The 9,881-nt window shown below is 36.0% G+C and overlaps 1 pseudogene; it reads left to right on the forward strand.

Moving 5' to 3' along the window:
• The first annotated feature begins 490 nt into the window (after positions 1-490).
• Positions 491-2,096, forward strand: LOC113766725 (annotated as a pseudogene).
• The last annotated feature ends 7,785 nt before the right edge of the window (positions 2,097-9,881 follow it).

Consider the following 9,881-nt stretch of genomic DNA (forward strand, 5'->3'; position numbering starts at 1 on the left):
ATGGACCGACCTAAATCAGGCCTCTCTGAGATGAGGTGGTATACCTTTGCTTGTCCGAAGTGGATGGCGGGGCTTCTCCCCTGGTATCACTCCGACGATTAAGTTAGTATGAGAACGAGAAAGATAATGGTATATGAGAATGAACAGTGTGTTTACTTGTTGGGAGTGTGTGGGGTATTTATAGAGTGAGAGCGGAGGGCAGGACGGAGGTCTTATGTCGGTGGGACCCATGCCCTGCCATTACGGCTCTGCTCACTGTCTGGTGGCCTGACTCTGACACTGTAGCCGCCTGGACAGGGTGACGAGGAGTCCTTCGCAGTAGCCATTAAGTGCGACAGTGCTTTTCAGATAAAGCACTGATCCTGGGTGATGTCAGGTGTCCTGACCTCATCCGCGTGCAGCTGAGGTGGAGGTGCCGAGGTCACCTATACGGTAGACTAGGGATCCGGCCGCGCTTTAGGGGATATGCCCGAGACACGGATGAGCTCTGATGAGGGACGAGGTGAGTTCACCTCGGACACACGGGGTGGCCGAGGTGAGCACCCTCAGTATTGATATAAACTCTGCGAGGTCCAAGGCATCTAGGCCAGCAAGTTACCAAGCTAATAACAAGAATTCATTTGACAACTTAACTCTTGCCAGCGGCCAACCAATGCAATTATGGGTGGAATACGATGGGGCGGATAGGAGAATCGATGTTTACATTAGCTCCAGTAGCGGCTGCCAAGCCATATACACCTCTTCTGTCTTTGACATATGACCTGTCGCCAATTTTACAGGAAACCATGTATGTTGGCTTTTCTGCAGCCACTAGCCCACTCGAAAGAGGACATCTCATTTTATTCTTGGATGGAGCTTTAGGATGAATGGGGTTGCGCAAGTTCTTGATCTCTCTCGGCTCCCCGAGCTACCTCGGTCTGGACATAAGGAAGTGTCTAAATTTTTCACCGTGTTCACCGTGGGGTTGCCCCTGATTTTCTTACTTTTGTGGTTAATACTAATACTTGGAGTCGAAGTTTGCTGAGTGCTGGAAGAATGGGAGCTTGCTTACGGACCTCACAGGTTCAACTATAAAGATTTGTACATTGCCACCAAGGGATTTACAGAAAAACAGCTGTTGAGGTTCTACAGAAGGCAGATTTGGTAGGGTCTACAAAGGCGTTTTGCCAACAAACAAGGTTGAGGTTGCTGTCAAGAAGGTCTCTCATCACGCAAGCCAGGGAATGAGAGAATTTGTTGCAGAAATCGTCAGTATTGGATGCTTGAGCCATAGAAATTTAGTGCCGCTCCTGGGTTATTGTCGGCGTAAAGAATAGTTACTTTTGGTATATGAATTCATGTCCAAGGGTAGTCTAGACAGTTTTCTGTTCAACCAACCAAAGCGTACCCTCAACTGGAGCGAAAGATTTCGAGTCATCAGACGTGTGGCTTCAGGATTACTCTATCTACACGAAGAATGGGAGCAAGTTGTGATCCACCGAGATGTAAAAGCCGGTAAGGTATTGTTACATGATGAACTGAATGGAAGATTAGAAGATTTCGGCCTGGCAAGGCTATACGATCATGGAACTCTACCTCAAACCACCCATGTAGCAGGATCTCTTAGCTACCTTGCCCTTGAGTATAGTAGGACAGGGAAGGCCACAACGAGCACTGATGTATATGCTTTTGGAGCCTTTTTGCTAGAGGTTGCCTGTGGAAGGAGGCCAATAGAACCCCGAGCAGAGCCAGAAAAGAATATCATTTTGCTAGATTAGTTATTTTCGTGCTGGAAAGCAGTAAATATTCTCCAGGCTGTTGATCAAAAGTTGGGCACTGAGTATGTGAAAGAGGAAGCAGAATTGGTGTTGAAATTAGGCTTATTGTGCTCTCATTCGCATCCAAAGATTAGGCCAAGTATGAGGCAAGTTTTGTTGTGCCTGGATGGATCAGTTGCTCTGCCAGATTTATCTCCACTGGCCATGGGCATTTCCGCTTTCGGTCTTGGTTCCGCCCATCCTGCTGGCTTTGAAGATATTCCATCGTCATTTACTGCTTTTACGGACCAATATTTCTTACATTCTGTAGCAGACTCTATTCTCTCTGGTGGTCGGTAATTAAGATGCTTATCTTTTTGATGTTGTAAATTTAGAAAAGAAGAAAAATAAGAAGAAAAGTGCTTCTACCGTTATGATTATCTTGTTGAGTGAATTTTCTGAAGCCCCTAGAACCCCTTTTACTCTATATTAGTGTGGTTTTATGAACTAGGGTATTTCAATATGCACTGTTTTAATGTTTTAAGTTCTTTGGTATTATTTTTTCTGGTTTTTTTATGTCTTGTAAAAGGATTCAATCATAGCACCTATTCATTAACATCTTCTCTTAGAACAAAATGAAATTGTTGCACTAATACATTTGGTGAATAATCCAGTAAAAGGCTAGGGAAACTATCCATCGCATCCCACCTATGAAGGAAAACAAAAATTTCCAAGAGCATAAGAGTTTCACCCATCAGATGCCCAAAGATTGTCTTTAAACCAAAAAGACTCACATTTTTATCACATGTTGAAGAACTCAACTGGATCTTCACAATATTCTAACACGGGACTAAATTTTTCCTCCTTTACTCGTGCTTCTTTACTTGGCAGAAAATTGTTAATTTCATTTGATTCTTCCATCAAACTTCAAAATTAGCTTGATAACAATTTCCTGGGTGCTCATATATGTCTAAGGAGCTAAAAAAAAGAGGAATAGACTTCATTCTGTAATTACAAAAAGACCGTTTCATGACAAAATATTAAAAGTTATCTGTTTTAATTTGCCTGGAACCAGTATAAAAAGAGGCACTGTATATTAATTATCTAACATTTGTTGTAGTACAATTGGGAATGTAATCGAGTCAGGTTGAGCGCTAGTAATGCTATACTCGAGTTCGACTCGACAGTAGGGAGATTATGCTCGAGATCAAACGAGTAGAAAATGGAGTTCGAACTCAAATTTGAAAAATGATTTGGCAAGTCAAGATATACTTGATTATGTTTGATTTTCTTGCCAGGATGATCGAACTCAAGTACTTGACTTGACTAAAAAAAAATAATTCTGGTAATTATAACTGCCATGCCCCATTTTTTTTTTTTGAAAAATAAATTACGGGTTATAAAAAATGAATTTTGATTAATTTTTGATTCAAAAATGAGTTTTTTTTTATTTTTAGAGAATAAAGAAAAAGAAAAGGGCCAAAAATGGGACTTAAAAATGCGACGATTTGAGCCCAAAATAATAGTTTCAAAAGGGTTTTTAAGAAAAAATAGGAGTCGCCACATGGTATTGAATTAAGGTGTACCAAGTCATCTAAAATGAATTTTAAATAAAGAGTAGAGAAAACCATTTTTAAATGACTATAAGTCTTCGAAAATCAAGAGAAAAGGGTTCGGGAGTCACGGTTGAAGAAAGGAAAGGTAAGGATAAAATCCAAGATACCCTTTCAACCTAACCAAGGTTAGTTGCGTGATTTAATCAAAAAATTTTCTTAATTTAACCTATAAAACTTATCGTATTTGGATGTTACTACATGGATGCAAACCTAGACCTAATGGATATCAGAAGGGTCGAAATATTTCTTCAAAGTTTAATTGGTGTAAATCATATTAATTGTAATGCTCAAAAGCGACTCTTTGAAGAGGTCACGAAATTGCAAAAGATGAGACTCGAAAAAAAGAAAAGAAAATAATAATATACAAATATACATGACCTAAAGGAATGCATCATAATAGGTATGGGAAACTAAGATTCGTGACTCAATTTTCTTTTTTATAGAGGAGATATGAGCGTGCTAAGGCTAAGAAGTCATACTCGTCCATTTCCTATATTTAAAGGGTTAACTCTCCTAATTCTTAGTCAAACAAATGAACTAACCTATGTCTAATTTCCTAAATGGAATGCAAGTTTAAATGTCATGTTTCACACATAGGGATAAGGGATATACATATAGAGGAAATATCATGCAAAATGGTAAGGATTCTAAAAAGGAGAAAATATGCATGAAATGTAGTGATTTGTCACACAAACATGATCTAACATGTGGACGGTTCCTAAGGGTCATACATTGTACTAGCCCATGTATTCTCACTAGCGTTGGATTAGCGAGAAATCGAGAAAATAGACCACAACTAGCGTTGGACTAGTGTGGTAACGTCATGCATTTATTATAACAAAATAGATCATATAAAGTACAATTAAAGCAAGTAAACACATAATGCACACAGAGCACATAACACATAAGTATAATATGGAGATGCAAAAATCCTAAGAAAGCGAGTAAACACACAACATACAAGCATGCAAACACACAAACAAATAAAAGCAAATAGAGACCTAACTATTACATTTAGGGCCCTAACTACAATCTAAAAGGGGGAAAGAATAAAATAATAACTTAACTATTACATTTATCTAACTAATTACACTTTTGGTAAGAATTAAACCTTTCTATTACATAGTCTATCTAAATACATGTCTTGAACCCCTAACTGTTACAATTTGACATTTAAATGCCTCTCAAATTATTATCAAAATTAAATTAAATATATGAAACTTAAAACAAATATAACTAATAACTAAAAGAAAAATCACTCAAAAAACATGCAATTACACACATAAAAACACATAAGGGCACATAATGGGATTTAAAATAACAAAAGAAGATACCTCGCTTGAAATAGTAGCTAATTGGGGGGTGGATTTGCTCTACTTAACTCCAGAATAAACAAAAAATGATCAAGGCACTAATTTATTTAATAAATAAATCATAAGGAAATGGAAATAAATATGAAATCTATCAATTTAGGCATTCAAATGGAATATAATGAATAATTCAAAAATAAAAGCAACTTCTATTTGAGAAATCAAACAAACAAGGACTTAATTGCAAATAATTGAGAAAATTTTTTGGGTCAAATTATTATTATTACAAAATTTTAGGGGTCAAAATTAAAGAAAAATAAAATTAAGGGCTCAAAATAAAGCCTACCAAACCCAATGCTAAAATTCAAAAAAAAAACCGACACCCATTTGCTAAACCCAAACAAAAATATTACCCAAATCTTTAACTCTTTTGCTAAAACCCAAATCAAAATTATAAATCTATCAAAATTATTAAACCTTAAATTTCATCCTAAAACTCATAAATAATCTGTCCAAAAGTCATATTAAAGCATACCAAAGAAAGTTAAAATTTTAAGGGACAAGAATTGATTGATTTTTCAATTTTTTGGGCCATATCAGAATTATTTAAAAAGCTAGGGGTTAAAGTGCAATTTTTGGAATTTTTTCATGCAAGCTTCGAAGAAGCTTTCTTCTTCTGAAGCTTTCCTGCAACTTCCTATATTGCTGTTACAAGAGAAACCACAACAGCAACATTGCGGTCCAAAGACAATCATCAAATCAGTGCTTGAGCTTGCATAAAAGGGAAAAAAAAACCTTTTTCAGAAAACACAAAGGTTTGGTCCACATTGCAACAATCAAACACACCATTCAAGGCCCATCACAAGACTATGCAACTCAGATTGAAAAATGACAGAAAAAAAAAATCTTAACTCATGAATCGCAACATCATCTTCATAATTCCTACATCACTTCCATTTCAAACAAACCCATCAAGTAACTTTATAAACTTCATCATACAACTGAAAAGACTGATTTCCAACAATTAAGACTATGTAATGGACATCAACAAAGAGGTATCAACGGTCGTCAGGTACCGTTACAAGGCAAAACTTAGAACTCTTACCCAATGAGTTTGAATCTTCATAAAATTTTGTTAAATCTACAAAAGGAGAAGTTTTAGTTACCTGAAATGTTTGTGCAATGTTTTAGTTAACTGAAATGTTTGTGTAATCAAATGAACGTGAAATATCGCAAGGAATTTGACAGGTTGTCGATGCCTATACAATAATAAAAATAAATCTAGTTGCCAATTAAAATAATCAAAATCCGATTCTAAGTATTGGAGCAGGGACTCTAGGTGTGCAATGGGTTATTTGATTCACCCTATTTCCGAAAAGTTTGCTTAATCCGATATACTAGAAAAGGATTGCTTATTCACAAGGAATTATTGATTTGTATAAAGGGCAAGTAAGGCCGTCTCCTCAGAGACTGGGGATATTTGTCTCTTTTGAAATCCACAGTAACACGGGGGGTGTTTTTGTAAAAAAGATGACAATTTAAGCAGTTCGAATAAAATCAAATAGCTAACTAAAAATTAAATGATAATTTACTAAAATGAGATTAATGATAACTAAAGATCTAGCCAAGAAATAACTTCAGCAATGGTTCACCTAATTGATCATCGATGCAAAGGCAATTCCAATTATTTACAAATAAATAGATTATAACTGCCAAAGAAGCGATGACAGTCAACTCCTCCTTACTGTGTCGGTGATTAAGGTACACCAATTAATCACTGCTCTAATTGAGAAACAATCCTAGGTACGCCTAAAAGATTTAATTCTCCAATTGCCTTACATATTAGAGGAGCCCTATTCTAGCCAAATAACACACTACCAGGGTTATTTTAGATTAGCTCGCGTATTCCCCTGACACAAATCCAATCATGCCAGTTGTCACTATTTCAGAGCAATTAAACAATTACGGATTTAATGCTCTAATTGACAATAAGTTATTAAATCAATTTATTATCCGGATCCAAGCTAATCAATTAATTAAACAACCATAAACACTGCAATCAGAGAATATGCAAATACCAATAAATAAGAGGAATAGATAAAATTAATTCAATCTCACAGTATTTAGACGAATCAAAACCTCCGTTGTTCCTTGACTAGAAAAGGGGATTTAGTTCATCCCTAATGAGAAAAAGCCACACAAAGTTGTGGAAACAGTTGCGGCCATTGTTTTCAATTCGTTGGCAATAGAGAACAGTCAATAAGACGAAAAAATCTAAAGCTAAAAGTAATGAAAAGTGGTCTGCCGAATCTGCCTATCTAATTCCTATCTACCCAATTGTTTACCCTCTACGGCTATCCAACAAAACAAAGGAAAAGCAAAGTCCTAGTCCTTGTTGACTTCCGTTTCCTCTTTTGCCGCGGCCAACAAATTAGGAGATCTCCTAATTGGCACATCTTCTATTTGTGTTGAGCTTCCCTTGTCAATTCAAATCAATCGAGCAACTAATGGAATGTTTGTGGCCTCACGTTGAACTTCCACTTGGCAGTTAGTGTCACGCATCTTTCTTGCATTTTCTGGGCACGTTGAGGTCTGACTTGACGCGACTATGCCAAACAACAATTGGAGTGGGAAATTTGCACAGTTACACCACATTTTATTTCAACTCCCTATAATAAGCACAAATATCAAAAGTGAGTAAAATCTGACAATTACTCCACAGTTGATAAGGTAATGGGGGATATTAAGCATAAAATAAATGATAAAATTTCAACCTATCAAAATTGTGTGCCGCCTCCTGAAATGAAGCAAGGGAAATTTCATCACAGAAACTTCAGCGGTGATGAGGTCGTTACTTTGAGCCTCAATTTAACTAGTCTAGAGCTGTTTTCCCTCAGAAATTTGTGAACGAAATTTCTTCTATTGTCTCCCAAAAGAGCGCAGAAGCCAAAAGATTCCTCAAAATCGAAGGAGAAATTTGGCCCCGAAACAGGCTAGTTCGTCAACCTGGTGACGAAAACTTTTTGCTACAACTTTCTTATTTTCCTCTTACTCGATCTCCCCTCTCTTTTTCTTTCTTTTGCTTGTCCCAAACTCTCTGTTTTCCCAGTTTCTCTCTCGTTTTTCTGTATCTCTCCGCAATCTCTCCCTTTCTTGCTGTCTCCAGATTCTCTCTTCCTCTTCCTCTCTTGTTTCCTCCTTTTTTCATTCCTTTCTCTCCTTTCTTTCTTTTCTTTCTCGAAACTCTCTTTTTTCTTATCCCTCTTTTGTTCCTTCTCCCTTTCTCTGCCGAAACCCCTCTTGTTTTTTCTTTTTTCGGATTTTTCCTCCAACAAAACCCATAGCTGTCTTGCCACCTAGCCTCTTGCAAGTGTTGTGGTGTGCAAAAAGACAAAAACACATAGCTAACATTCACTCAATCCACCTAGTTACCTTGCATGCATTCCACCTATTTTCTTGTTTTTATTTTGTTTTTCAAAGCAAATTTAGGGTACACAAAAATGTTAAATTCCTATTTGAGATTGCATTGCAAATTTTTATTTTATTTTGAAGAAATTGAATTTGAAAAGATTGAAAATAAATTTTTGTGAGAATTTTCTTTTTCGAAAATTATTCTTTAAAAGAAAGTGAACCTAATTCAATAAAAGTAGCTAACTATCATTTTACGAAATTTGGTTAAATAAAAATAAAAATAAAAATTAAATTAAATTAAAATTTTTGTGTCTACAACTTGTCACTCTTTGTTTGAGTTTCGAAGAAATTCAAAACAAAGACATAGACACCAAATGCTTACCTACTATTCTGCCGTAAACTGAAACAAGCAAACTTATAAAGATCAGTGGGATAAATCCCAAATCTGCCGTAATAATTGGTCAGTGGGATAAAATTCGAACCTGCCGAAAAGTTGATCAATTGGATAAAACTCGAGCCTGCCATAAAATTGGTCAGCGGGATAAAACCCGAACCTGCCGAAAAGTTGATCAATGGGATAAAACCTTAGCTTGCCGTAAAATTGGTCAGTGGGATAAAATCCGAACCTGCCGAAATTGGTCAGTGGGATAAAACCCGAACCTTTCGAAAAATTGAAAAATTTTTGTAAAATTTTTTTTGTAAAACTTCGAAGATTTAGATGGAGACAGATAACTCTTCTAAAAAATTTGCCCCAGTGTGATGTTATTGGACATTTGGACCTGCAAAAAAGAAATAATCATAATGACAGATAATGTCACCACCATCCGATCAAACCCTTCTTCAAAAAATGTGTAAACATGAGTATTCTAACGTTCTTCCTCGATGTAGTGAAAACTCAACCTTACTCTGCGAACTATATCAAATTTTCTTAACTTCAATGCTAATCAAATATGACATTTGGTATCCAAGCACTCTTAATAAATCATAAGGATTGCCATTTGATAAACCTAACGAGATAAATGAAACCATGAAACACATGAAAAAATATTTTATTTATACAAAAATGATAAAAATCCCAGTAACATAAAACAACCATTTACCTTTATTGAAAGAAAATTGATTTTAGAGAAATGAACCTGTAAACTCAACAGTTTATACTTGATGAACTAAAACACTTTGATCTCAAACAAAATGCCACGTTTAACCCTTTGGATATCGTTCCTCCGGAATTCAATGCTAGCAACAAAACCACAACCGTGAAGAGAAATTCAAATGAACTGAGTCACCAGCCATTTCCATGCTAACTTTTCCTCATAAAACCCTACCTTAACGTCCTTTCGGGTTTTCATTAAAACTACCCCCACCTTTTTGTTTTCTTTTTCTTTTGCTTTCATTTTCTGTTGTTTTTCCTTTTTCTTTTCCTTTTCTTCTTTTTTTCTTTTTCTTGTTTTTGAAAAGGCACCCTGTTGGATTTTCACCTAATGAACAAATCTTGCCAACAGCCTTTATCAACTCAGCAATGTGTTTTAAGAAATGATGGCATTAGTGCGACAACCCCTCCCTTACAAAATTAGTGAAGGTGTATTGATATCATTTGCCATGTAATTAGAAAATTTCCTGAAAGAGGTGATGTAAAGAACGGAAGTCAGAACTTCCAATTTTTCGTAATGTGGTCAGGTAATGTGCCAAGAAAAGTTTAAAACTTGAAGGTAGATTTTATAAGTGTTTAAATCACCTGAAATCGCATCTCCATATTAACCCTACTCAGGATTAAATTAAAATTGCCCCAATTTATTTTCAACCGAAGT

This window comes from Coffea eugenioides, chromosome 3 (genome assembly GCF_003713205.1).
Source record: "Coffea eugenioides isolate CCC68of chromosome 3, Ceug_1.0, whole genome shotgun sequence".
In the NCBI taxonomy this organism is placed as follows: domain Eukaryota; kingdom Viridiplantae; phylum Streptophyta; class Magnoliopsida; order Gentianales; family Rubiaceae; genus Coffea; species Coffea eugenioides.